General features: G+C 36.6%; 1 protein-coding gene across 2 annotated transcripts in view; it reads right to left on the bottom strand.

Moving 5' to 3' along the window:
• Window positions 1–26,073, bottom strand: part of LOC105224544 (uncharacterized) — a 133,230-nt gene that overhangs the window by 60,011 nt on the left and 47,146 nt on the right. The window contains exon 1 of one of the 2 annotated variants that reach the window (XM_011202663.4): window positions 20,964–21,471. The exons of the other annotated variant lie outside the window; for it this stretch is intronic. The gene's annotated coding sequence lies outside the window, so the exon portion shown is untranslated. Of the gene's footprint in view, window positions 1–20,963; window positions 21,472–26,073 lie in introns of those variants that run through there. 2 annotated transcript variants of the gene reach the window in all.

Genomic DNA, 26,073 nt, shown 5'->3' with positions numbered 1-26,073 from the left:
ATTGCGAATTCTTGAAAAAATCGGATTTAAAGCCTCGTACTACCTCGCCGGTGTGAGTTACGACTTTTTGCACCGGGCACTTTTGTAGAGTGAACAATTCTGAGAAATATGCGTCTAAAGTCAAAGCGATGCCACCTCTGATCTGTAGGAATTTAAAAATAAAAACCAACGATGCTAGTGTATTTTCTATGGAAACAGGCCTTGGTCCAAAGGCTAAAATTTTCAACGTGAAATTATTTGATTAGGCTTTTTTCGAAATTTAGACAAAAGGAATATAAACTAAGGATAATATAATACATAATATATTTCCAATAATATGTTTTTGAGTAAAGTAAAAACAAAGACGGAACTTGACTGAACTATGACTACTTGAAAATAGTTAATGATACATTTTATCACGACGAATGCGCGACATTGCTCAACTCATTTGAGGGGCTTTTATAATTAGGGAAAATATGTACATATTTCAATACTCTCTCGTACGTTGAAAATCGACACGGTTACTTACTTTATCTCACCTACATATATTGCCTTCAAAGTGCTTTTATCAATATCATGAGTACACTAGACTAGTCTGTCAATTGACAAATCGAGATCACGATCGCAATATTTGTAAACAAAGATGAATCTACAAATTTTCCCTGTTTGTAAACTAACTGTGAAGTTAACATATGGGCATAAAATACGTGAGCAAATAAATATTCCAACAGCTGAAAAAATGTCCGCTTAAAAAAAAAAAAAAAAACAAATAGGAGGTTTAATAAAAATAAAATAAAATTTGCGGATTCCGCAAAAATGTGTTGTGCAAAATAGAAAATAGCTCAGAAAGGAAGCAAAAAGGTGCGATGAAGAATAAAAACAAAATGTACGGGAAAGTGTTGAAATATGTTGTGAGTTCCGCTATTTTTTTGTATGTATTAGTGTGGTTTTCGTTTAATATAATATTTTTATTTCAAATAAACCCCGAAAAATTTTTAAAACTGTCATAATCTCACCTTCATTAGTTTGTAAATTGTATAAGTATTAATATGTTTTTGAACCGAGTCATTTAAGTGTTAAACAGCCACTATGACATCTCTGGTTTGACAGTTATCTCTGTAGGAAACTGTCACTCTGGACCTAGCACGTGTATTATTGCGATAAATATAAATTACAATGACACTGTCAAATTATACAAAATTTTCCAAGCCACATACATACATGCAAATTATGATCGAGATGATCATTAACACATACTTACTATATATTTATCTATATTAATATTTACTAATAATAATAAAAATTTAAAAATTTTGCTCTCCAATATAACTTCTTGTCAATTATGACACGAATGTGCAGTCTATTTCTATTTCCTCCACTCTACTAGTAATAATTTTGGCGAATTTTTTCACTTTATCAAACTCCAAAATTGAATTAGAACAACGAGCCTGTCAGTTTTCGATTTTGACATTTTGATTTGCGAAGTTTGCCAGCTGTGAAATTGATTGCGCGACTGTTAACGCGGCTGTCACTTGCCACACTCGGCGTTAATACATTTATACGAGCCTGTCGTATATCTATTATATATACATCAGTGATCGATGCTTACTCGTTAAACTTTAATGATATGAACGTAAAATATTTGTATGCTCGTAGAAATATGTACATATATGTTTAGAAATAGCTATTATCTACATACTATATATACATATTCATTTGGTTACTTTTTAATTTTTTTATTGAATTTTAATTAGCTTACCACAGCGGCTTTGATGTGATTAAGTTATACTAATTAGTGAGAATTGAGCGGAATTGATGTTTATTGTTTGGCGTTTCATGATGGCAAGAACGTTGACAAATCGTTTAACTGTATTACGAAAATTCATGTTCTGTGAAGAATGTATTTCGCGCGATTCGCTCAACATAATCGGCCTACTGAGCATACTATTCGCGACACTATCATCAATCTTGAGACCCAGCAATATTAGATAATATTCGGTCCAACCGACCAGCAGTCGTACCTGTAAGTGTACACAAAGACCGTGCGAAGTCGATTCAGCGCCGTTCATAACAACTCGGACTGACGTATGAAACGACATATTTTACGTCGAGATTCTAATTTGAAAGCGTACAGAATAGAGCTTGGTCAAGAACTGAAGCCGTTCGACCTTCCCAAGTGATATAGCTTCGCTCTATGGGCTTTTGAACAGTTCTAAGAAGATTCGACGCTTTCGAGCCAAATTTTGTTCAGCGGTAGAGCCATTTCTGGTTCAATGGCTATGTAAACAAGCGAAATTGAAGATGAAACAAACAATGGTTTGGTGTGGTTTGTGGGGCGGTGGAATCCTCGGTCTATATTTCTGCAGTAAATAATGCCAGTGAGAATGTAACCGTCAATGGCGTTATGATAACCGACGTCACTTCACACTCATCACATCAATCAATGGATTTATTGAGATTACATTTCGGTGAGCAGATAATTTCACGTTTTGGGTCGGTTCTTGTGTGGATCTGTAAAGTCTAAAGTCCATCCGAACAATTCGGCTTCGATTCAGGCCTTGGAGCCTTCGCCAGTTACCAGTCGAAATGCCCGAACGATTCATTGAAAATTGGACTCAACGGATGGACCATCTGAGACGTAGCCGCGACCAAGATTTGAATAGATTATCTTCAAAACAAGTAAATGCCAAAGAATGTTCTTTCGAATGATAATAAATATTCCCCATTAAATATGAAGTTTCTGTGTTTTTTTCTTTAAAAAGATAGGGAATCTCGAAATGGATCACCCTTCATTTGATTTCGATCTAGATTATGAGTATCTGTAAGGATCAGAAGTTTGATAATGTTGTTTATAATTTAAACACATAGCCCACAATTCGTAAGTAGAAACCCTAATTTAATAATTTATTATAAATACAAATACACTGCTTGGAATTGTGTTTACAAAAATAAAGAATTGCTAAAATACATACATACATACATACTATATATTTTTACGCATGTCACTTCATCAAACTGCTGTTCGCCGCCAATATAACCCAAGATATAACTCCCGTTTATTTTCTAACATCTGAGTCATACAAATAACCAAGATTTACGAGCTACAATTTTTCACTCAACCAAGTAATAACAACACAAAAAAACGAAAACAACAACAATTTAATTAACCATGCTTCGGAGCTGACACATAGAACTGTCGGCATTTTGCACAAGCTCTGACATAATAAATCCCTCGCAAACAAGTAAGAAAATTACAGAAGCAAAAGAGAACGGCATTGCAGCAAAGAGCTCAAATTGTCATTGGTACCATAGTGGGGTGAAATTCTTAGAAAATAAAAGCTGCATTATTTCTGTTCAATAAATAATGTCGAAGAAACAAAGAACGTAAGTAGCAAAAGAACAAACTTGGGAAACTAGAAGCAGGCGTGGGAAAAACTTCTTTGGGTACACTTATACACACATCATACATAAAAGACAGAGATGTGAGAGGTTAATGGTGGGGTTGAAAATTGTAGTAAAGGAACACAAAGGAAATGCAAAAAATGCTCGGATTACAGCAACAATTCAGGTCTAATCAGAGTCAAATGCTTCGAACAAATTAGTTTTCTTCGATTATTCAAAGACTGGAAGAAACGAATTAAAGATAATTGATGGCGATTAGCGGCATGAGAAACAAGTGAGTAGGCAAATATACCTGTAGTTAACGGTAAATTTAATGTGTATGCCGAAATTTAATACATATATACTATGTATTGATGTTGGAAAACGACAGCGAGCCAAAAAGAAAACTGCGTAGAAACAAAACTACGCAATATGGTATATGCTTGGGAACAACAACAAGAAAAGTAGGAAATTGGTTTTGCCCTCTTTACTGGTGTAGATACCGCTTACGCGGTCATAGCCGAGTTAACAACAGCGCGCCGGTCGTTCTTCCTTTTCTCTGTTTGGCACCTATTGGTGTAGCCACGTCCTTCTCCATCTGATCTCTCTAACAGAGTGGATGTCTTCCTCTTCCTCTGCGTCCACCAGAGGGTACTTACTGAACCGAAAACCTTCAAAGCTGGAGTGTTCTTTTCTTTCCTGACAACATAGCTTAGCTAGAGCAGTCGCTATTTCTTGATTCGCTGAACTATGTCAATGTCGCCGCTCATCGTTCCTTTCTCTCGAACACTCCTAAAGCTGACTCAGCAGATGAAGTCATTGTCCATGAATCCATATAGGGACGGGAATGATGTGGAGTTTGGTCTTTGCTCATTGAGAGAGAATTTCACTTCTCAGTCCAAGGTGGCAGTTGGCAAGAATTATTCTGCGTTGTATTTCTAGGCTGACATTGTCGCTGCTGTTCATACTGGTATCAAGACAGACGAAGTAATCTACAACTTTGAGGTTATGATGGAGACAGTGACGTGGGTTCCAAGTCGCGAGGAAGATGACTGTTTTTCACATCCTTATCCAGTCTGAAGAAAGCAAAACTAACGGCGCGGTTGTTGAGGCCCATGATATCAATATTATCGGCACATGCCAGTAGCTGCACACTCTTATAGAAGATTGTATCTTCCCTATTCAGATCTGCAGCTCGAATTACTTTCACCAAGAGTAGATTGAAGAAGTCGCACGATAGAGAGTCGCCTTGTCTGAAACCTCGCTTGGTATTGAGCGGCCCGGAGAGGTTCTTTCCGATCCTGACGGAGCTTTTGGTATTGCTCAACATCAGTTTACACAGTCGTATTAGATTTGCGGGGATACTGAATTCAGACATAGCGGCATAAAGGCAGCTCTGCAGGTCGTGCTGTCAAAAGCAGCTTTGAAATCGACGAAAAGGTGGTGTGTGTCGATTCTCTTTTTAACGTTCTTTCTGGAGTATGGAGTCTGGGATTTCTTAAATAAACAACGCAATAAGCATGTTTTCATTTGAATTAATTTTTCAATAGATGAAAAATGTCGATATTTTGCTCCGATCACAAGACTAAGGGATGTCCATAAAACCATAAAGTTTATTTCACGAGGGAATATCCGTTCGTTAGTTAATCCTTCATTTAAGTAGAACATTTCAATGCGTAATTTTTTGTTATAAATACAAGTATACTAATAAGAAAATGAGAGCGGGATACTGATTAGCGTACCACTTCTTAAGCTGAAAAAGCGTTTGCAAAATTTCAGATCGATATCTGAGGGACTAGTTCGCGTATATATCGAGGGACGGAAAGACCCTCGGACATGACTAAATCGACTCAGCTCGTCATGCTGATCATTTATATATAACTATACCTTAAGGGCTTGCAACGGTTCCTTTTAGGTATTATAAACTTCGTGGCAAACTTAATACACCGAGTTAAAGATGTAAAAATATATAATCAACACAAACTCAGTGATATTAAGGAAAATAAGAGTGGTTTAAAATGAATACGTCAATTGTAGTATGCAAAAATACACATATATTCAAAAAGCGATATGCCTAAGAATTATTAACACTCTACTTTTATGTACCGAGGTAAGCGATGAATGCTAAAAATTAATTTCAGTTTATTAAATCACCCTCACAGGTGGAATAACGAGCTAAAACTCTCTAACAATTAATTTTTTCTGTTTTGCTAGCTTTATAAATACCTTGTTAGTATATATTATATGTACATATACCCATATTTTGTGCTGTGAGTCAAGCTTAACGCCCACTATGCTACTCCTGCATTTGAGCCTTACATAACCGAGTACACACATGATATTTATATATAAAGGCGGATAATCCACTTGCAGCACATAATTCCTCATTCAGCAGCACGGGTCTTCGCCAAATTGAAAACAAAAAATACTCTACGACCCGCACTTGTCGCCTTAATTACAGGCATGCGGCACTAACGAAGTACAAAACTGGCCGAAAATGAATAGAAAACAGAAAACAAGACAAGCGGTATGTATTCATATGTGAGTCGTTGAGTATACAGCGGGCCAGGGCGTATGAGCAACATTATTCATGTGTAGGCATAGCAAGCAAATACATATGTGGGCAAATTTAGGCTTACGCCCGCAGACACACGTATTTACATAGTCGTTAGATACACAAACCTGAGTTATTTGACAAAGCAGGATGTAAGTAATGTGATATGGCACAGAGCCACATACATACATATAAATTTGCAAACACATTCTCGCATATACTATATATAGTAGGTGTATAGGTAGACGTAATACTAAATCATTCATTGCAGACATGTGTAGGTTTATTCATAACCTCAAGGACATGTTTGCATTTGGCCTAGCGTAGACAAGTAGTGACAACAACTACCACTAACCGCTTAACAGCTTGCAAGCTGAAGTGCTGGTTGTCTGTTGGCTCGGTTCTACTTACCTCATTTCAACTATTTGTATTACATTAGTTAGTATTAGTTAAAGGTAGTTGGCTAAGGGCACTAACGAATGCTATTTTTGGTCGCATACATATCAGTAATACCTGTTAAGCAATAATTTTTGTGCTGCCATTTGATACACCCAACCCGTACGCATTGAGCTTTTACCACGATCATAAATCAATGTCGCTTGTCTGCGCTGCTCATCGCTCTTCATGGATATATGCAAATGTATTTTTGCATTAAAAGGCTATTTGCATCAAAAGCTTGGTGCTTAGCGCTAGGATTTGTTAGCCGATAAGGAATTATTTTGTGAACACGGTATTTTCGGCAGTTTTAAGTTAGTCCGAATGAGGTTGTCCAGTTTGAAATGGCTATGTATGAGATCCAAATAAAATAATGACGAAATACAGAACAAGTACTAAACTATAAAAGAACTCGTAAGGAAGGGCTTCGTTCGTGTGTAAACGAATATTTTATGACTCGCAATTTTCAAATAACGGGAGCTACAAAAGTAGACCGATAGGGACAGCAAACGACGCCTTATTTTTCCGCTCTTTTGATATTTCTTTTCAGTAAGGTTTGCCATTTCATCATGGAAGGCTATACAATCCAACAACGAGTCGAAATTATTATAATTTTCTACCGAAATTCGGAGTCAGTGACCTCAACTTTAAGAGCGCTATGTCCAATCGTCCTGTCAGATCAACAGTTGAACGTCTAATGGAAAAATTTGAATCCACAGGATAGTACAACATGTTCCGGTGCCAGTGAGACAAAAAAGTGTCCGTAGTGTCGAGAATATTGCTGGCGCTAGCGCATCACTTGAGGAAGAGCCAAATCAATCTTTCACACGTCGTTCTCAAGTGTTGAGCAGCTCTGTGACATCGTTGTGGCGAGTTTTGTAAAAAGATATTGGTATGCATCCTTACAAAATCAAGTTGACGCAAGAACTGAAGACGCTTGACCACCAAAATCATCGTATGGTCGCAAATTCGTGAATTGGGCTAAGCAACAACTTGAAAATGGTACGGATTTTTATCGAAAAATTTGGTGTGGCGACATTGGGACGTATTTCTTCCGTGATGATCAAGACTGGCAAGTTACTGTGAATGGGAATCGCTACCGCTCAATGATAACTAACTGGCTCGAATTTGAAGATATGAACTTGGACAATATATTCCAACAGGACGGCACCACAAGCCACACAGCGAATGTCACAATCGATTTATTGAAAACCAAGTTTGGTAAACGTGTTATCTCACGAAATGGCCCAGTCAATTGGCCGCCTCGGTCGTGCGATTTGACGCCGTTAGACAATTTCCTGTGAGGTTACGTCAAGTCTATGGTTTATGCCAACAAGCCAGCGACGATTGCGAACTTCGTACGAATATCGAACGTGAAATTGCAGCAGTATCGGCCGATTTATACTTGAAATCCGTCGAAAATTGGGTTCAGCGTCTGGACTTCTGCAAGCGTGCCAGTGATAGCTATGCAAAACAAATCGAGTTCCATACATAATATCATCGAATGTACTTTCTGAGGAATAAAGAAGAGAAGGGATATTTGATATCTCAAACCGTTTTTGTTTTATTAAAAAAAAATGTTAGTAGCACTCTTATTGAAAACCACAGTATACATAAAACTGCTTGGAATCCGATCGTCTGATAAGGTCTGAAGAGCTTCCCTGTAAACGATTTGAGATGTTGTTTTGTTTTGTGGCAGCAAAATAAATTGATTGTCAGGAACTTTGTCTGAGCACATACAGTTGCCCATGAGGAAAACATTATTTTCGTAAGTTTGGCCTTGGGACTTGTTAACAGTTAATGCAAAACATGTTTTTTCATCGGAAATTGAATAGGATCAGTGGGATTATCGTTATTATTAGTATATGAGCTGAGATTATTAATATTCAATTTCACACGCGACCGATAAGTAGGGAGCCAACTGGGCGAGCGAGCCGAGCTGCACTTCATTTCATGACAGCGCCGCTCACCAAGCGACTTTTTTCTACTACTTGCATTTTTAAATTCGTGATATCTTTTAAATAGAATGTCCGAATAGAATGAAGTTATATAACGATACTGAATCAGTCTTGAATATGAAGTAATTAATTTTGAAAGGATTAATACTAAGGTACAAATAATGAACTTTCACAGTGTAAGTAAGGATTTCCAACTTTTAAAAAAGAAATTTCAAAGTTCATGTATTTTTTTTTCAGATTTAACAAGGTAAAATTGTAAAGATTTTTCTTAAATTTTACTGTAACTTAATTTACTGGCGTATATTTACAGAACGCCAATGCAAATAACTTGCACAACATGTCTGACTTAATAATATCGGATTGCATAAGCAGTGAAATGTTATTTAATTTTATTTTCAAACGCTCATTGACCTTAGCCTTGCATCAGAAATCTTGAAAAATTCGTAACATTCCAAAGACGTGTCGGCCGGCACTGCACTTTTGTTGCGCTCATTGGGAATGTGGAAAGAAAATTATTACTATTCGAAGAAGTGGAAATAGCAGTGTTAGTCATAGTCATGGCAAGTTTACATATATGAAAGGAAATATGTATATATGTACAAATATGTATGTATATATTTACAAAAATTTCAGAAACAATGCCGCAGCGATGAGAACGACACTCTAGACTGGCCATGAAATTGCGTTATGAGAGGTGATTATCGAGCAGCACAAACAAAAACAATTTCAGAACAAAAACATCGATAAAAAAATATAAAATTATAACAGTAAAATGTATAGAAGAAATTATTTTCATATATGAAAATTGTGCGCCAAGAATGTGTTCAAAGCAAAAAATAAATGTCAAAGCCGAGGGGTTAATGTAGAGTGTTGCATGCTGACAAGGAAGACACGCAGGCGACAAGTAAGAAAGCTTTTAACCAATTTTACATTTTTATTATTTATGAGTTAAGCTTAGAAGCGCTTGTAAGTCGGCTTGTGTATGACTAGTTTCATATTTACAAATGCTACTTGAGAATTCTGTGACCCTGTTAGCTAGACAAGCTGTCTGCAAATCACTTAAGCATTTATAAAGGGTTTTTCATAAGAGCGCTACAAAAGTTTTTTTTTAAGTAAAGTGAAAACTGTTTGGGATATAAATGAAATTCGTTATTCCTGTGAAAATACATTCAATGTCATTATGAACTCGATTTCTTTTGCATACCCATCACTGGCACGCTTGCAGAAGTCCAGACGCTAAACCCAATTTTCGACGGTTGTCAACCATAAATAGGACGATGCCGGTCTTGGTCATCACGGAAGAAGTACGACCCAATGACGCCATCGACCCATGAATCACACCAAATCGTATTTTTTTCGGAATGCAATGGTGGCCATGGAGTACGTGTGGATTGCTGCCTGACCAATAACGCATATTTGTCTTATTATCGAAGCAAGAAAAATGATCCACATCGCTAAAGATGATTTTTCGATGAAAATTCGATTAATTTTCAAGTTGTTGCGACGTCACAGAGATGCCCAACGCTTGAGAACGACGTGTGACAAACTAATTTGGGGCTTCCTCAGTTGATGTGCTAGCGGCAGCATATACTCAACACTAAGGGCACTTCTTTGTGTCACTGGCACCAGAACATGTGTCTGTGTATATTAAAACTTTTCCACTAGACGCTCACTTGTTGATCTGACAGGTGGATTATGATGACTTAAATTGGACGTAGCGCTCTTAAAGTTGACTCCGAATTTCGATAATAAATTTTAATAATTTCGACTCGTTGTTGGATCGTATATCTTTCCGTGATGAAATGGCAAACCTTACTGAAGAGAAACGTTAAAAGAGCGAGAAAAAATATGTCGTCGTTTGCTGTCCCTATCGGTGTACTTTTGTAGCTCCCTACTGAAAAACCCTATATTATATATTTCGAAGTAAATTATATAAAAGCATAGTTTTATCGTTAAATATTTAAGATTTATTATCATTTAAGATTAATTTGTATTGGTTAAGTTTACAAATGGAGTAGAAAAATATAAGGATTACTGACAGCCATAGTTTCCGATGTATCGAAGGCTAATAAAACAATTACTGGCAACAAGCCACTTTTTTTTACAACGTTTCGTATATATCGCCTAAAAGTTACGCATAAAATAATTTAGTGCATTAGGATTATGATTCAGAAACTAGATTTGCCTTTCGCACAGCCTGCTACTCGATTAACTACGAGGTTTGGCAATTAAGTAATGAGACTGATTTTATTGCCACGCTTATAGTAAACCTGTGACCTGGAAATTCCCTTTCTCTTTTTCCGGCATCCCTCCCCTTGATATATGTACCATCGCTCTAGCTTGTTTAGTTCGCCTGCTGCGTCAAGTTGAGTAGACGTGTGTTTGTAGTGCTCGTCACGAAAATGGAAAAACGAAATCAAGAGCAACGCGTCGCGATAAAATTTTGCGCCAGATTGGGCGAAACAGCTTCGAAACGTACGCTCTCAAGTGTATTCCGGATACTGCGTTTCTGTAACGCCTTCAATGCTTGAAGATCGGCGTTGCAACACTTCGAGAATGAATTTTGAAAGTGTTTAAAGAATTGTAATGATTGGTTCAATAAATTCTTTTAAATCGATTCAGTCCTATTACTTTCCGGACAAAACCTGTAGCTTCTTACTTTTCATAATTTCTTCTCATCTGTCGAACACTCTACAAGTATAAAAACATATGTACGTACGTATGTGGAAATTCTTCGATTATGAAAAAAAAAAATTATAACAAAAACTTGTGGTATAAAACATTGTATACTTGTTTACTCGAAAGAAACAAGTGTTTCGTCTATGTTCAACGGCTTTACATTTGGAAGAAATGCTAAGTCACATTACTCATTCTACGTATTGGCTAATGCGCACAACTGACTAAACAAACTTTCATAGTTAGAAATTACTTAGTGCGCAAATTTTCCGTTTTAAATATGGAAACAGCTGGGGCAGAAAAGTAAACAAAAATGAGAAGACCGCAATTAAGAATAAGAAAAAATTAAGAAACAAAATAAAAATAATTTAAAACAATCAGAAAAAAATTTAATAATTAATAAACGAATCAGACAACAAGTAAGGTGGGACTAAGGTCGGGTGTAATCGAACATTATATACACACGCAACATGCAAGGACCAAAACCGGATCGAATTTCAATATTTTATATGACAGGTTGATCGATATTTTCGGTAAAAAATTAGGAACTGGCTTCCACATGTTCGGTATCTGGGGATTGAATAGTTTTTTTCCGACTTGGACAATTTTAGGTCATAACTACTAATCCTGCAAAAAATTTTTCGAATGCATTGTTCTATTCTTTGTATCTTTTTTGATACATTTTCGCAGGAAGATGCAGGAACCTCAAGATAAAATTAAGTACCGAATTTGGTTGAAATCTAGATATCGGTTTTCACCTAAATGGGGCATCTCTTGTGCAATTTTCCCGCATTGGTAAGACTACGATATATGCATATGGTATGATACACTGTAGGAGGTATCGATAGTGAGGCCGCAGAGTCTGTTAAAATTCGGTTTAATTGCGGGCATCGTAAAGGATGTGTACTCCTTTAGGATCTAGCAACTGAACTCCATCTGGTATCGCAAACTACCAAAACCGGTTTATGCGTGGCTTATCAGCTTATCAGATTAAGATAACCTAACCTAATATCTCTGGAATATTTAGTTATAGATTTATAGCACTTTTAGTCGTTTGTAACCATACCCTTATATGGAGAGTTGGCGGGGTTATATTATAATCAAAATTCACCCATTTTCACAGAATGGGTAGGAATGCCAAATTTATTTGACCTGAGCAAATTTAGGTTTTATAGCATTAAACTTAGTAGGGGGCGACGCTCACTTTTTAAAAATTTTTCAACTATAAATTCCATTGGCTAATGCAATGTTTTGTCTTTTGTTAAGGAGCTTTATTATGACCCTTTATACGTTTTCGATTAACTCCACCCATCTGCAATACCAACCCTCTTGGGTGCCAAGAAACATGTATTCATCGAGATATCCCAATTTTTATTCAAATTATCGCTTGCACGGACCGACAGACAGAGTGAGTCGCAATTCAAGTCGCATCGACGTCCCTATCTTGATTAGTTTTAGGTGATACAAAAACTAGGTGAACAAGTCTATCATACTCTTTAGGAACATGTTGCAAGAGTATAAAAATCATATTCAATAAATATTTTTTGTAGAGATAAACATATGGGTTCATCAATATGCGCGATAAGTACTCTATACAAAAAATATTCGTTACATTTGTACACATTCATATGTTTGTATGGCTTGTAAATCAAGTTGTCAGTTTCGTTATCAATATGGCGGTGGCGAGTCTGTTCTGACACGCGACTAATTGAATAGGTGGCTTTTAGCTTTTAACATTCAATAAGGGCATGCAAATCGCTATATTTAAGTAAATATTAATATGTAAATATATGCACACAATAATAATATAATTGCGGCGTATCAGAGTTATTGCGGATTCATAAAAATTATTTAGGAGATAAAGCGAATTATTTTTTCGTGACATTTCCAAATATAAAATAGAATATATTTTTTTTGTTATAGCGTATACAAGAAGACGAGTCTGGCTATTTCAATATTGTAGTGAAATCATAAGGATATATGGTATAAACGTATATATTCTTAAATAGGTACTACCAACTTCTACGATGCCACTTGAACCAGTCGTTCTCGAGCATCGCGAAGAGTAAAGGAATACAAAAGCAGCCTCTGGGAAATGTCTGTATATGACTGTTAGGTTCGGGCCAAATGCCAAACACACTCGGTCATTTTGACTCCCTTTTGACCAACTGAAGCATCTAATTTTTCCAAACGAAATAAATCTAGACGAAGTGCTGAACAGATCATAAATCTACCAAGAAAACTAATTTAAATATTATAAATCAATGACAAAAGGTGAATGGATAAGAGAGGTGCTAATTTTAACTTTCGAATGATAATAAACATTCTCCATTGCATTCGAAATTTCTGTGTTTTTTCTTTGAAAAAGCAAAATTTTGAAATATAACTTTCCATCCGCACTCAATCCGGTTATGCGCAGAATGCGCCGTCAGCCAGGTTAAGATTAATCGTTTTTTTTTTTAATCAGGGAACTGCGGTCCAATATTGGAGTTAATCTTAATAATCCGCAATAGAGCTGAATATTCTGAATATGAATTAGAGAGTGCTCATACCTAGAGAAGTTCATGCACCCAGATTTCTTGAGTCCGATGGTAACAGCGCAATCTTCGATAATTTCAACAGGTTATTCTATACCCGTTGAGAGTTATAACTAGTTATTACTTTTAGAAGCTTTCTCTGCATAAAACCTAAGTGGAAAAATTTATGGCTCAACCGTGGTTTCATAGAGAAAATAAAAATATTTTTAGTGATATATCTGACAGCTCGCCTTTGGTAGTTTTATACGTCGATATCTTCTTCACTTTCTTCTCAATATTTGCTAATCAAATTAGTCTCCAAACAAATTTCACGCTACGTAGATAAAATAAACCAAATAATGAATGCATAAGTTTGAGAAGAAATGTCCAAAAAAGAGTTAAACATAAGCAAAACTCTGTAGGTGAAGTCAGTACCCATAACAATTAAATTTGAAATTTCATTTAGAAAAAGTTCAAGAGGTACCAGTTTGCTAACTAAATTCAAATGATCAATTATTTCGAAAAAAAAAACTAAAAGAAGCAAAATTTTGAAATAAAAGGTACCATGTCTTCAAACAAGTTGGAGAGAGCGATATTTTTTGTTTTCAATTGCATTAACACCACAGCGTACTTTCTGAGAACTGCGCTTTTCATATGTACTTAATGGGATACTTATTTATTCATAAGCAGTTAAGTACTCATAAGTATCTGTAAGTGCTCGCATCATTATCAAATTAATCAGACTTGTGCCGATTTGCGGAGCAAAGCAAAGCGTTTGTTTCCGATGAGCAAAACAAAAAACAGACAACAGGCGGTTATACCATAAATAAACAAGTGCACGCGCCAATTGTTCCTTGTTTATATGTTTTGTTTATAAACAGTCAGTAAATTTTGGTTAACAAATGGTAGTTAAATATTGCAATATATAATAAAAAAAATTAACAAAATTAAAAAAAAAAACATTGAAAACGTGTGAGAATATATCCATTCAACCACACCTATAACACTTAATAAGCATTTCATTGTTGACTTTTGTATGTATGTATAGTATAGTATATGATTTTTGATGCGTACCGCGTTCGAAAGCATGTTTCACCTAATGATTTACATGCATACATATATATTCATATTTATAAGATTCTCTATATAAAAGTATTTATGTATATATCTATATATATGTATAAGGGTGGGTCAAAACCCGAATATTTCTTTTGCTTAATTCTCTGAAAAATAATAGGTTTCTAGACACCACTAAGAAATTATCTTAATTAAAAAAAAAAAGAGAAAAATTAAAATAAAAAATAGGAGAAAATTAAAATGATATTTTTCAGTTACAAAATTAATAAGAAAAACAATTGCCTTAAAATAGTTAAACTTGAACCGTTAATATTTTTTAAACCGTTAGGTTTCCGAAAAAATCGCAAGGGAGCATTCAAATTCCTATAAAATGTAAGAAACAAGATATTTTTTCAAGTATATGGAAGGGAGATAAGACTTTTTCTAACTGCTAAATAAAAAATAATAGAAAACAGTAATGCGAAAGACCTAACGTTAAAATTAAGATTTCGTACTTGAAAAGAACTGTCGAACAGTTGTCTAAGTTTCTACTTGCAAAGTATCAAACAAAAAAATGTTTTTCTTGGACCCACCTTAATAATCATGTACATATGTATTACGAAGCATTTTGCTTTAACTAATGAATAAGCAAAATCAAATAACAGAGCATCCAGTCACAGTAAGTAATTGCGCAGTTAGATGTCGGCACGTGTCAATCGAATACTCAACAGCACTCACACCTTGACGACTGCTGAACTTATGACGTTTCAAAAACATGAAAACTAGTTGTCAACTGTAGCACTCCCTTTCAAGTAGCAACAAGTCATAATACTATATAAGTATGTTTAGTAGTACATATATATGTATGTACATACATATAAATATAAATTTTGTTTTCTATTTACATACATATATTTTGTTTTGTACCTACACATACCTTCATTATTTGTAAGAAACATTTTATATTTGGTTCACTCGAAATTAAGAGTATTTCATTTGTGTAGCATGCGATTTTTTTCTGCATAAATTATTGCCACGAATGCCCCCAGCTGATCGCATGAGTAATGCTTAATATTTTCAGTGTTTAACTGTAGTTGTTGTTGGTAATGGAACTGTAATTGCAGAGAGCAGTTGTAATAAATGTTTGGTCTGAGTGATTGGCTGAAGGTCATAAAATTGTTGTATTTAAAAATCTCTATTCATGCGTGTTTATCAAAAAATATATTAAAATATATTTGCATCTTGCAGTTGCATGAAATGCGGGATATAAATTTCAACTAAAGTCAAGACAAGCATGAGTAAAAACACTGTATATAGAAAATAATGCAAATTAGCGATATGGATATGTATGTATTTACTCTCTGTGACCTGGTGCAACGAGGTCTAAACCTGGCAAAGGAGTGGTGCAGGGGAGTTGAACTGAGTATCAACCTCTCAAAGACGACCGTCGTCCCGTTTACGAGGCGCAGGTCCCTACTCGGCGTCAGAAACCTCACAATTGGGGGTAGAGAGATCGAGATGACTAGCAAGGTCAAATATCTTGGTCTTACGCTGGATTCTACAGCATGTGAACCAGACATTAGTCAAGGCAACAAAGGCATTGATGGTGTGCAATCGGCTGGCGGGAAAATCCTGGGGATGCAAGCCAAGGATCGTCAGGTGGTTGTCACCATGATTTTGCGACCGATAGTCACATATGGGGCGGTGTCCTGGGCCTCTATAGCATCGCAGGCTTCGGTGGGACCCCAGTTATCGAAGCTTCAGCGGTTAGCATGTGTCTGCATGACTGGCGCTATGCGAACATGCCCAACGGCAGCGCTGGAGGTCCTGCTAGAACTCACACTGCTTCACATAGTGATCGGTCAAGTACCCAAGCACTCACTTCTGCAAATAACGGCAGGGGATGTGGTAATGGCAAGATAATCTCGTCCCAGAGGATGGAGATGATAAGTGGCAATATTACAATTCACGAAAAAGTTTAAGATTACCCTCGGCACTCTTGAGCTGATGCTAAGGGATAGCACACTAAAGTGGTACACCGACGGCTCGAAAACGTCGGAAGAAATTGGTGCAGGGATCGCAGGTCCACGCACCAAGCTCTCCATATCCGAGCATCTTTCAGGCCGAAGTCTTGGCCATTAGTCGGTGTATAGAGATAAACCTCCATCGCAACTATCGCAACGAGCGAATATCCATACTCAGCGATAGCCAAGCGGCACTAAAAGCGATCTCCTCGTACGAGATCAAATCGCTACTAGTGCAGTAGTGTAGAGAACGGCTGAACAGCCTAGCTGAAAGGAACCAGGTGCACCTAATCTGGGTGCCTGGTCATAGAGGTATAGCCGGTAACGAACTGGCTGATGAGCTCGCCCGCAGCTTCCACAAATATGGTAGGGCCCGAACCATTTACTGGGGTGGGCCCCCATACCGTGAAGGAGCTGCTCCGTAAGGAAGAAAGAGTGGGCAGGGAAAGGCATTGGCAACGGGTGCATGGTATGCGACATGCCGAGTTGCTAATTGGGGGTTACAACCAGAACAGGTTTAAATCAATAATTAACCTCCCAAGGGGTAAACTCAGGCTTCTGGTCGCATTCTACACCGGCCACTGCAAGTTAAAAAGGCACTTATTTAACATGGAAGCACCTGCTAATCGACTGCATCGAAGTCTGTAGACGCAGGTCGAAGGCCCATGGATCCATGTTTCCGGATAGGGATCACGTCGCCTCACTAGCACCCAGCAGGATATTAGACTTTATCATCCTCAATTATTTATCTATCTATGGATAAACAATTGAAATACAGAGGGAAACCTTTTCTGGTAATAGTATCTCTGTGTATTAAAAATGGGTTGAATTGGGTCAATACTTCCCTGAGCCCCCATATATAATATACAGGTTTTGAGCTTCCGAGTGATTTTATACTGCACATATCGGCCAATATTTGAGTTCCCTAAATGAAAATGAGAGAGCGTATTTTACTGACAGCAGTGTATCTTTGTGCCTGATATGAATAAAATAGGGTGAAAATTTGACCTAGCTGCCATATAACTAATATCAGGTCCGAATAAAATTACTCAATCCATATTTAAAAAAAAAATACACAAAAAATATATTTTTTTTACTTTAAAAACCTTACTTCTTTACTCTCCCTCTTAACACCGTTTGCTTTATTTAATTTCAAAGTAATTAATTTTTTTTACTTTTCAGTGCAGACAAATGAATCGATAAATATCACTCATACGCCCCCGGCTCAGTGACGTCAATGGCAGTCAAATCTACGACATCACTACAAAATACAAACTAGTAGACAAAACGACTATTTTACAGTTAAATGCAATTTGCAAATGTGAATAGACGCAGGCCAAGTAAATTGCTTCTATTAGGAAAAGTTAAAGCTAATTTAATTTAATTCATTTGATACACTTTGCGGTCTGCTGACTTGCGCTTCATCCACAAGCAATGTACGTGAGTTTCTGTGTGTGCACACGTCGCTTTAAATTGCACAAGATTTATATTGCCATTAGTAAATTTATTTTACGCGCACGTCCTTCGCACGACCCATCGATTGCAGCTGCTGGTCTACATACTCGTATATACGCAGTGCTACCGGCAGCTTGAAATCTAAGCGCCTCGCACGCACTTCTCTGCCAAAACATTGCATCATGATGTTATATTGTATGACATTTCCTCTTTTTCTCTACTAAAAAAAAGAACAAAACAGTAATACAAAGAGCAATTCGCGTAGCAGGGAAGTCACTGTCATGGCCAGCACAAACGAAATGCATATGATCATTGTGTGTGTTCGAAAGGGTAAAACTGTTTTTTATGTTTAGCATAAGTTAGTATATATTAAATGTAATACTAAATTTATACAAATTATTTGTCTGATAATGCATAAATTATTTGCCACTTGCAGTTCTCTGGTCAGCAGCGCTGCTTGAGAGGCATGGGGCACCGAAGCAAAGAGCTTACGCCACAAATTCATCAGCCGCCTAGTGTGCTGTCGACCCAGTGGCCACGTCAACCAATCAAACATACATAAACGCTCTCACACGCCTCTTTGTATACAATTTCACGGCAACGGCATTGTGTAAATAGAACTCAAGTGATGTGTATGTGCAGTTGTATGTGTGTTAGTGACGTCTTCATTCATCAGCTTCCGATCACTCGCTCTTCATGTTGGCTACCCGTAAGATACTACATACGAGTATGTATATATTTACATCTGTTATACGTATCACAATATCTTTGTTGAGGTGCTAATGAAATGTGTAAATAACTTCTTGTCATTGACTACCGACAGTGTAAATTCAAAATGTAAAAAAGAGGACTAAGTATGTACACAAAAATAAAATATTATATAGTAACTTGTTTGTATATGTGTGCTCTGGGCATGCAGCAATACAATGTTCCTTTTATACAAAAGGAGAGAATTATTTTCAAAACAAAGAAGCAGCTCTAGGCCGTGAATATGTATGGTATAGTTCAGTGACTCGATGCATTCATCCTTTGAGTAAATTCTTTAAATGAGATCTCAAGTGTAGCAAATATCGGTTTTTAACTTTAACTCGCCGTTTTTTTATTTATATCAATACAATCGCTAAGGAGAGTTTTCTAAAGCTTCATTTTTATACTGTTATATTCGACAATAAAAGGAAGTGATTTGATGCCAAATCAGATAACTCATCAAATCGATGTTTTGAGTGCGTAAAAATGCAATTGTTTCAGTCGATGTTTGAGAACTTGCATTAAAGTGGTAAAGAATGATCCGGCGGTTGGTTTTCCTGATTTCTTGAAAGGCAACTGGCAAATAAATGTCTCACAATTTCCTGTTCTGCGTTTTTCTAGTGCTATGGTTGCGATTTATTCAGTTATTCCAAAACACAGACAACCATTTGCTTGCAAGTACTGCGAGCACAAAAACTTTTGTTGGATTGGGCTCATCTTGAAACACGCATACAGTCTAGTGCTGTTCAATTACGGGCTCATTCGTATAAATCCATGATTCATCATCTGTCACGTTGTCATAGACATGTTTCGATGTACCGTTATCGTATTTTTTAACATTTCACTCGACCAATCGACACGAGCTTTTTTTGATCGAACAACAAATTATGTGAGATCCCACATTAAATTTTTTTTTCTACAATCAAATATTCATATGGTTGCATCACATCTTCGTTTCATCAAAACCATAATAAACGATTAAATTCATCGATGTACTGCTAAACGTTAAACCACTTCGAAAGTTGTAAAAAATAGTCGGGCGAAAATATTCGTGATTTAATTCCGTTTTTGGCCGAAATGAATATTTTAAGTTACTTTAAGCAACACAAATGGGGCTTGTATGTTCAAAACGTTCTGAGTATGTACAACTTCGAAAATGTCGAGCTTTACGATCAAGTTGTGAGTTGCCAGACGATTACCAAATCTCGAAATTTACAAGGCTACCTACGTTTTGGTACAAAAATATAAATATGTATCTTACACTAACTGTCAAATACCAAACAAACGGTCTACGTCCTTCCGTAACTTAATAACTTAACCGAATTATTTTTTTTATTTTGATAAGCACTTTAAAATTTTTAAAATGGTCAAATTTAGACCACATGTACGCCTATAATAATTTAGGGTGTAAAAATGTAAAAAAATTAGGTTAGAATACATTTACTTAGTATGGTTGTACTACAAATGTATGAAATTGAACTTTACGTGCCTTACTTCACATCAGTCCTGCAATAGTTTATGAAGCGATGTCGTACTAGAGATTTAAATCGGGTATCACGAGAACCAGATTACTTGAAGTTCACTCCAACAAGCTTATAGAACTCTGCCCTTTAGAAAGCATTATGATGGTTGTGGAATAATACCCGAATGAGGGAGGATTGGACTGCGTGTCAGCTCGATGTGAGATTCCATTAAAAAAGGGTATCGAACTTAAAGTAAGCAGAGGTTTAAGATGTGCCTCGAATAACACCAAAATTGTTAAATCTATCCATTTCACACAAACAATTAGTAGTAAATACCTTATATTTCTGGGCGCTGATCAACTTATTGCTTTGCTAACATTAACCAGACGTTTATACTCACTTAGCCACCATATATCGTATATAAAGGTACCGAAACGTCTACTTATATTTATTCGACATAATTTCTACAATTTGTGGTAAATCTCAATTGAAGTTGACTTAATTGACTTATGACATACTTAAAACAAACGAAACTCGTCCTAGGATGTTAGATGTGGACAAATTAATACAATTAATTTATATCTTAGTATATATCCTTTTACACTTAGTCTAATAATGAATTGTTTTAACGAAAACCCTATTAACCTTTAAGCTATAGATATGCGAAACTTTTTCACAGTTCTGACATTTAGCTCATTTTGATTTTTATCAAGGTTTACCTTGCTAGCTTTTGCGCTTGTAAAATCGTTTGCTTTTAACAATTGATGGGTTTATACTGCTCAATACTGAAATGAGCTAGAAACGCCATTCACTTCCTCTTAATTGCTTTAAATGATCGTTGACAGCTTTTTTTCTTATTTCGATTTATGCACTTTTTGCCGCATTACTTCCTTGCTTTTTCACGCTTTAATTACACTTTTCCAAGGACTTTGGCGGCGGTATAAACTACTTTCTTGCATTGAGCACTCGCTCATATGGCCGAACATTAAACACTTTTCGCAACAAATTGCCACAAAACTGCATTCGATTAAAACGGCGTAGAAAAAGAAACTGGTAACTCAATCGCACAAAACGACTTTAGCAACGGTTAACTCTTACTTTTTTCGCACATTCACAGTGTTAAGTACGCGACCCAACGACCGACTGTTGCCACTCAAATGCTGCGGCGCACTAAATTACGGCAAGTGCAATCGAAGCGACAAAGCCTCCGCCATTGTCACCAGCGCCAACTATCCACGGCTGCTGTGGTGCAATGCATTTGCTAGCTGCCTTTGTTGCTGGTGTTGTTTTTATAACGCGGTGCACTTGAAATGCGCAAATCTTCCATAAAACAAATATGCTCGATTAAAATGTGCGGGCGTTTGCGGATATAAATATGAACGAGCGCACCGATAAATGCTTGCGAAAGCGTTGAAGCGCAACGATATTCCCCAAGCGCCGCCCGGGCACACCAGTGCGTATGAGTGTTCGAACTTTGCACAGATTTTGTCGACCCGCCTTCGAATCGCCACCAATGCCTACGATTTGTAATAATCTTAAAGCTTTGTATTGTTGTTGTTATTGCAGATTTTTCATTGAATTGGGGAGTGTATCTTTTGGCGCGTTGAAGCGTAGCCAGAAAGGTAGAGTGAATTGTAAAATTAATTGATTTAAATTATAAAATATTTCTTTTTTTTTGCGGTTTTGCGGTTTACAATAATTTATTGCCGAAACTTTGACCGAAAATAAAATTCACATTCATTCAGCGGCAAACTGATTAATGTGCGAACGGTAAACGGTGATGGTGGCGCGTACCTCAGAGCCGATTGATCGCAGACAGGGAAATGTCACAGGCAAGGCGAGTAATTGCGAGCAATGAATTTGTATAGAAATAGAACGATATATAAATAAAAGAAAGGCAAAAAAAATTATAAAACAAATAAAAGATACTGAAATAAAATATATAAAAAATTTAAAAAGAATAAAAATAATTTTTAACACATATAATATACAATAAACATAATAGAAATGAGCTTACAAAATTATAACAAGAAAAATCATCAACTTCGGATGCACCGAAGCTAAATACCCTTCACAGGTGCATTTCTGTTTGTAACTATGTGTTCAGTTTGTATGGCAGCTATATGCTATAGTCAACCGATCTGAACAATTTCTTTGAAAATTATATTGTTGGCTTAGAAAATAATCTATACCAAATTTCGTGAAGATACCATGTCAAATGTGAAAGTTTTCCATACAATAACTTGACACCGATCGTTCAGTTTGTATGACAGCTATATGTTATAATGGTCCGATATCGGCAGTTCCGACAAATGAGCAGCTTCTTGAAGAGAAAATGACGTTTGCAAAATTTCAAAACGATATCTTAAAAACTGAGGGACTAGTTTGTATATATACAGACAGACGGACGGACAGACGGACATGGCTAAGTCGACTCAGCTCAACAAACTGTCATTTATATATGTACTTTATAGGGTCATCGACGCTTCCTTTTGGGTGTTACAAACATCGTGACAAACTTAATATACCCTGTTCAGAGTGTAAAAAATCATCAACTTCAGCTGCAATGAAACTAGAATACCCTTCACTTTTTATAGCACAACTAGCTGACCCCGCAGCCGTTGTCCTGCGCGAAATTATGTGTTTTGAAATGAAAAGACAAAAATTCATATTTTATTGATAATCATTTATTTGCTATTTGTCTACATTTTTCTTCAATGTAACGCAGCTTGATAAACAAAATTTTTTGGTTTCTGTTCCGGTGCGTAAATGTACAGAGAAGATGGTTTTCCAACTCTTGAGCACGCCACGTATATCTGGCCGTGTGAAAAACATAGCATTTCCAAATGTATGCCACCCACTATGCGACTATTCTGTTGATCGTCATTTTAAATTCAATTTTCACTGGAAACTGAATACTTTTGAACCGAAATGGCAAATCGTTAGAACTCAAAAGAAATCCGTAGAATCAAGCATTCTGTCCCTTATATTTGATAGGTGCATCCCAATCAGATTGCGATAATGCGGTGGCATACCAGGCCTTTCCAAAGAATTTACAAATTCCACTGGTAATTCACGGTGTCGTCTTCATTGTCAGACGATCGATCGATTTGTATGATTGCAAGTCTCCTGGAATTTGACTTTGAATTTTCCAGTTTAAGTCAACAACATAGGTATTTGTGGCAGCTAAGATTGTTCGTACACTCAAGGAATCGTACTTACGACAGTTTGGCCAATGTTCGTATAAATATTCGTGATGAGTCCATCTTTCGTGAATTGATAAACGGCATATGGGATTGATATCAGACCATGGGAAGTATCAATCAGTATTGACCCATTTCCAATTCTTAGCGTATGCAATGTAAAATGTCTTCGGCAATTTAATTTTTGGTCGTATCCCATAACCCGGATTTGAAGGCTGATCATCGCGAAATGTGTGTGAACTTCAGTGGCATTCGTTTTTCGGGTGGATTGTGTAAGTTCATTCTAATGCTTTAGTTGAGAACACACCTAGATGTCCATGTACTGGATGACCCTGCTTTCTGCGTAACAATTTCTTCGATGATGCATCCCATGTATAATATCAACGTATTTCGAATAGAGCAATGTTCTCGCAAACGGATCACTGACGAAAGTTGAGCAAAAACTCGTAAATGGTAATTTTGTTGCTGGCGGTGTTTCCACTGGACCTACTGTATTTTCTGGGTAGAAATAGACTGTTTGGACATTCTCCAAATTAACTGCGAGACGCACAACAGTCGGAAAACATTCATGAATTGCAAAAGTAAATATGCTACAAAGCACTTTATTTTAGTTCACGTATCGACCGTGTCGTTTAATGGTTTTAAACTACAACCGCCATGTTGCTTCCTATGGTGACGTATTTACAAACGCATTTATCGATTACACCAAACTACAATACGCAACATTCACATGACTTTTGAATGTGAATTAGACAATAGTGGCGAATATGGTACGACCCATGTGTTGTCAACTTTGATGTGTTGTTAACTTCGATATTTACGCCGATAGAGTGGATATCCATCATTTCCAGCTTGTGTTTCAGAAAAGCACATGGATAATGTTTCGCGCATTTATTGTCAGGCATACGAATTGTAATTGTGGTGTCCGCAAGGTCCATGAACCATGTAGGTTTGCATCACTTCATATAATACTGGATCTTTCTCTGCATCATTAATTTCCGCAGAAATGAGTTCATCAATTTGATCTGGTGTGACAACCATCAACCATCCAAAGAAGAATATGTACGTGCGACAAACCTCTCTTTTGCCACTCAACAGAGTACATTTAGCATCTAACAGTACCACATATACCTACCCTACTCCAAGATAAACTCCATGAAACATCGTAACTGTTGTTTGAAAAGTCGTGCTGTGACATCGTGACGATCGCTTGCTTATTGACCGCGATCCATAATTCCGCACGTATGTCACCGCATCCTGGGAGTACTTCTTGCCTTGCCTTGCCTTTGGCTGCCATACTTTGATGGACCGATATTAGGGCGACCTCTTCGTGGCTTCGTAACAAATTTCAATCTGCAATTGACCTCTTTGTGTGAAACGCACGTAAAGTTTTCACTGAATAATTTTTCTTTTGAATAGCCGGAATAAAAAAGCAAGCGACCGAAATTGAACTATTCAAATAATTTACAAATCAAAATATTGAAAAACAAAACAAACAAAAATTGAAAAAAAAATGTTTATGGAAAAAAGACACTTTTTGGAATTATCCTAAAAAAAAAGTATTCTCGATGTGATAAAAACTTGATCCACAGATGTTGCCTTTTACTTTGGCATCGTTTTGTTTAATACACGTTTACGCCAATTTAAGGTTTGAATATTGGATACTGCGATGGTAGCGCCATCTATCGGTCAAACATTCCAAATTTAAAAATTGATTAAAAATGAAAAAATAATTTAAAAAACATTTTCCAGTGGACCAAATTGTAAATATAAACCTTTCCCGAATCTCCTTGAACGTACACACAAAATTTCATCAAAATCGGTCCATCCGTTTAGGAGCAATTCAAGGCAAACACACGGTCAGAAGATTTATATATAAAGATAGGATATAAAAAGAAATTTATCTTACTTTTGAACATATGTACCTACAGGTGGACCAATCCTTCGGTAACATACTCGTATTTGGAGTGAAATTTAATGCTTTTGACGTATTTATTTAGTGAGTTATAGCACTTTAGTAGTTTACAATATAACCGTTATACAGCGAGCGGACTTGGTTATCAACCGATTTTATTCATTTTCGCACTGTATAAGAAGGTGCTCGAAAGACTTGTTGTAAGAAAATTTGTTCGGTTTCAGCTTAGTGATTTGTTTCATATGTAATTTAGGCCTATTAAAAGGAGGAGCAACTCCCACTTTTTAGAAAAATTCAGTTCACGAATTCCCCTCTCTACTGCGTTTTCGATTGTGGGTCTGGCAGTAATCTGATAGTGCCAAGGGAACGGATAAGAATGTCCTTGTTTTCGTACATTCGGGTGTTGATCAGCAACCAGCACTTTTGGTGCCGAAAAATCTATCTGGAACGTAAAAGGTCCACTGAACTGCTTAACAAGACTTACATCGTCGCAATAATACGCTTCCTAATGTAACACTGTTCCATTTGCACTCATGAGGTGAGGCTAAAAATATTGGAGGACGCAACTTGTCAACGTTGCAATGCGGAAGATGAGTTGGAGACTTCTAGACACTTTCTCCTCCACTGCCCAGCTTTTGACAGACCAAAGTTGAAGTTTCCTCAAAAATGATGGCGGTGAGAATGTAACCGTCAAAGGTGACCGTTATCGCG

The sequence above is a fragment of the Bactrocera dorsalis genome, chromosome 3, assembly GCF_023373825.1.
Source record: "Bactrocera dorsalis isolate Fly_Bdor chromosome 3, ASM2337382v1, whole genome shotgun sequence".
Lineage (NCBI taxonomy): Eukaryota > Metazoa > Arthropoda > Insecta > Diptera > Tephritidae > Bactrocera > Bactrocera dorsalis.
This window is presented reverse-complemented; position numbering and strand designations above follow the sequence as displayed.